Source organism: Meles meles, chromosome Y (assembly GCF_922984935.1).
Source record: "Meles meles chromosome Y, mMelMel3.1 paternal haplotype, whole genome shotgun sequence".
NCBI classification, from domain to species: Eukaryota; Metazoa; Chordata; class Mammalia; order Carnivora; family Mustelidae; genus Meles; species Meles meles.
The window spans coordinates 41,846,460-41,851,436 of NC_060088.1; positions in this window are offsets into that span (position 1 = coordinate 41,846,460).

The following is a 4,977-nucleotide window of genomic DNA, read 5'->3' on the forward strand; positions in this document are numbered from 1 at the left end:
CAGTTAATATATGCGCACCCCACTGATTGGATATGGCTATCTGGCCTGGCCCGCCCCTATATCCAGGGCTTACAAGTAAGTTCCTCTGGCTAACCAGACACTTACACCTGAGCCAATGAACACAACACCTCCATTCCCGAGAGGGAAACCTTGCTATTTGGAGCTGTGTAAAACCTTCAGGCTAGGAGAATCCTGAATGACCCCTGGGCCACTGCCACCTTCCAAGGTCACCCTGGACATAAACCTGCATTGTGATCCTTCAGCATGTGACTCCATTTCAACTCAGCCCCCTCTGTAGCTCGCCCAGGGTAAGCAAATCCACCTGCCTTGTTCCTAGGCACCAATGAGAATGGGAGTCAGGGTTTCCAGGCAGTCATACTGAAAGCCCTGCTCTGGTATCTTTCTGTATAAGGGACACTTGAGCCAGCAAAAAGTACTACCCTGTCCCACAGGAGACCTTGCTGTTTGAGCAGCTCACAACCCCCAGGGTGGGAAAACTTCCATGGCCTCATGGCCATGGATCAACCTTCACGGCCCATGAGAGCACTGCAATTTCATAGGCCGCTCTGTGCACTAATGCTTTGTCTGCCCCAGCCTGAACCCTGAACTCCTGTTAGCCACCGAAGTAGCTGACCTCCTATCCACCAGATAGGACCTGCCATGCCCCTCGGCCCACATATCTACCGAACCGAGTTTCCAGGTATCTGTTCCCAGAGGCCTGGTCTCCAATCATCATATGGGGGAACATGATCCACAATATATAAGTCCTCCTGCCCCGCAGTAGGAAAACATGCTATGGGGATGTGGATAAAAACCTCAGAGTAGGAGAAACCGGCATGGAACATGAGGTCCCGCCCACTTTTTAATGGTGCCCTGGGCTCAAACGGCTTTGGGACCCTCAGCCAGAGCCACGTTTTCAACTAAGCCCCCACGGGAGCTTGACCTACAGCCAGCATCTGAGGCCTGCTGTGACCCTAAGCCCAAATCCTCACCAAAGGAAGGTTTTCCAGGCACCCCAACCCAGATTGCCACTCCCGAATCCCTCCTTATGTGAACCGCGAACCAGAAAATAGCATTCCTCTTTCTCCCACAATGACACCGTGCCATTTGGAGCTGTGCAAAACCCCCAAAGAGGGAGAAAGTTCCATGGTCCGATGAGGCCATGACCCCCCCAATCTTGAACACAAAAAGCAGAGGCAAAAGCCTGAGCTAACACATCACACTAGCCCTAATTTCAGATCCTGAGGAGCCCACCTCAGTGTCTGCTGTTCGGGCCTGCCATACTTGGTCCTAATCCTAACCCTTGTTGTTGTTTTCAGTCTTCCATCCCCAGAGTCCTGACCCACAATCCGCTGGGCTTGGTATTCCTCAGGCACAGCACAGGACTGTGCCGGCAATTCAGAAGCTAGCTGGGCATTTTAGAGCTTCAAGAAAGCTCAAGAATAGGAGAAACCTGCAGGGACCCTGAAGCCACGCCACTTTCACAGGAAGCCCTGGACGAAGAGGAACAGGGGGAAACAGTTTTGATGGCTCCAGGGTCCCCCATATTGAAAGATTTGGGAGAAGAGCTCTCTGCATGGATGCCTGGAAAGTCCACTTCAGGTTACCATTGCAGCCCAGCAAGAAGGCAGTGTTGATCTGGTGGCTCTGGGGCTAAGTGCCCAGGGGGCTGAGTTGACAGGGAATCTCATTCTGATGGGTCACAATTCTGTCTTGTGTCCAGGGAGACCTTAGAATGTTGTGGGGGCTCAGGCGCCATGCAGGATTCTCCTTCCCTGAGGGTTGGACGCAGCTCCCAAGGGCCAGGTTGACTTCTGGGGAATGGAAGTGCTCAGTGTTGTGGCTCAGGGACCACATGTTGGACCATATTTTGGTATGCCAGAACAGGCCTCTGTTGACAAATGCCTACAAACCTAAGCTAGGGTTGCGATGAGGTCCTAGGTGCATGTCAGATTCAATCTTTTGACTCAGCGCCATTGACCTGGGAGTCTCCCTGAAGGTAGGTGCCTAAAGTGTGTCAGACTGCATAATTTTGTCCAGAGCGGACTATGACATTGGGGTGGGCTCAGGATCCTTGCAGGTGTCTCCTAATCTGGAGGGTTTGTGCAAATGTGAAGGGAAAGTTTCCTTCGGGAGGGCAGCACAGTCCTAGGGTGTGGCTCCAGAGGCCCCATCCTGGAGGCTATGTGGGCCAGGATTTGGGGACAAAATTATGCAAACACGAACTCAGGTTAGCGTTAAGGGCTAGGTGATGGGAGGCCCTATCTGCAGACCCTGAAGGTCGCTCTTCAGGATTTGAAATTAGGGAGACTGGGAGGAGGGAGTGAAGGTTTTCTGTCCAGATTCTGTGTCTCAGATGGTCACGGAATGTTGGGTGGCCTCAAGGGGACATGGGAGATACTTCCTTTGTGGGTACTCTGTCCGGCTCCCAAGGGAGGGGCAGTGTCCATCTAAGTTTACTGCATAGGTCAATCTAAATTTACTGCATAGGGTCAGTCTAAGTTTACTGCATAGGGTCAATCTAACTTTACTGTATAAACAACAAAATGGCTCTCTCTGATTAAGTAGGCCCTTACATTCCCCGATTTTCTTTGGAGATTAGTCAAATCCTTGACTTTTCTGCCAGTTCTATGTTATATTGAACATGTAAGGCTAACATTTTATTGCTCTAATTTTCTCATACAAGTGATATTAGTGCACAGTCAAGTTAGCCATTTACCGCTTTGTATAACCTTTTCCATTTTTTCTAAATTCGTTCATCTAATTTCCCAGCTACACTTTACATAAACAGGTAACAATAGGAGCTAGAATACACTCAGAGTCTTTTGAGTCTTAGCTTTAGTCCCTCATCAGTGGAGTCCATCACTTGCAGCTTCCATCCCTTGGGGGGGCGTCCTTGTCCTTGGCTCCTTTGACATAACCCACGTGAATGCAGGCCCTGATGCCTTCTATTTTATTGCCATGGGGGTGGTCAGGATAACAGTAAACAGTCCCTTCCCAGCGGGGCTCCAAGTTTGCCACTTGGTGGCAGCATATCCAAACCAAGTACCCTGGTTGGAAAGGATGTAGCTCCACCTTCACTTCTGTCTCAATGTGGGCAGTTTGGATCCCTGCGTGGGTTCTTTTTAAGACAGACTGTAATGCCTGCAGTGACTGGAGTACAGACTTATCAGTCATTTCTGCTAGGGCACCCCTTGTATCTGAGGGAAGAGCAGGGGGGTCTCCCGAACATTATTTCAAATGGGTTCACCTTGTTTAAGTAGGGTGTACATCGTGCCCTGAGGAGGGTGAAAGGAAGGAGATCCACCCATCCACTGCCAGTCTCCAGAATTAGCTTTGTAAAATTCTCTTTAAGAGCCTGATTCATTCTCTCTACTTGCCCAGAACTCTGGGGCCAATAGGCACAATGTAATTTCCACTTAGTGCCCACAGCCTTTGACAATGCCTGTGAGACTGAACACACAAATGTAGGGCTATTGTCTGACCTGATCGCAAGAGGCAGCCCAAACCTAGGAATTATTTCTTCTAATACCTTTTTGGCTACCATTCCTGCCATCTCACATTTGGCAGAGAAAACCTCTACCAAGCCTGGAAAGGTATCTACAGAAACTAACGTATACTTGTGCCCATATTTTCCAGGTTTCATCTCAGTAAAATCTATTTCCTAAAAAATTCCTGGTTCTTTACCTCTTTCTCTTTTCCCTCTTCCCATTCTAGTTCCTCTCACATTAACCGCCTGGCATTGAGCACATCTATCAACTACATCCTGAACCATATGCCCTAATATAGAAACCTGAAAATTCTTTCCTATAAGTTCCTTGAGTTTTCGTGTCTCCAAATGATTATACTCATGTATCTGGTCTACGAACTCCTGACCTAGTCTCCGAGGAAGAATTAACTTTCCTGTTTTAGTCTTAGCCTAATCCCCTTCATGGTCTAATTTAGCCCACTTCTGTAAATACTTTAAATGTTCTTCTGAATAGTAAGGTTTTCATGGTAGGGCTGGAGTCAGGAGTGTAACCAGCTCTTGCACTGTTTTTCGGGCTGCTTGCTTTGCGGCTTGATCTGCTAATTGGTTTCCTTTTGAAATCAGATCAGTTCCCTTTTGGTATCATGCATAAGAGCCATCTCTTTTGGGTCCCAAATAGCCTGGAGGAGAGCCAATATTTCTCCTCTGTTTTTAATTTCTTTTCCTTCTGCTGTTAATAGACCCCTTTCTTTATAAATAGCCCCATGTCTATGGAGAGTGGCAAAGGCATACCTGCTGTGCATAGGAGATATTGACAGTTTTACATTGACTATCTGCAGTGCCTTGGTAAGTGCAATCAGCTCGGCTTTTTGCACAAATGTTCCCTGTGGCAGGGCTGCCGTCCAGAGTTCCTGCTCAAGGGAGACCACTGCAGTCCCAGCATACCTCTTTCCATCGACCATGTAGCTACCCCCCTCTGTGTACGGAGTTATCTCCACATGCAGAATGGTAATGTCTCTAAGGTCCGGCCTTACTCCTGTGAATTGGGATAGGAACTCCCCACACTCGTGTGGGTGGTCAGCCAGCTCCTCTGGATTTAGCACCACTGGGCCTGGATGGTCACTCATGGATCATTGAAGAGGAAGGCCTGATACCCCTTCACTAGGGAGTTTGTCATCCATTCGTCTGGTGGAGTCTGGAGAAGGCCCTCCTTAGTGTCAGTGGTGGTCAAGATGAGATTTTGACCCAAATTCAATTTACTTGCATCCTTGACCAGGAGGGCCATGGCAACAATTACACAGAGGCAAGGAGGGGGGGGAACCCTGCTGCTACTGGATCTAGTTTCTTGCTAAGATAGGCTACTGACCTTTGCCAAGGCCCCAGAGTTTAACTCAAAATTCCTTTGGACACTCCTGCTTTTTCATCCACATACAAGTGGAGGGGCTTGGTAACATCTGGGATGGCCAATGCTGGGGCACTCAGTAAGGCTCTTTGTAATTCCCGAAATG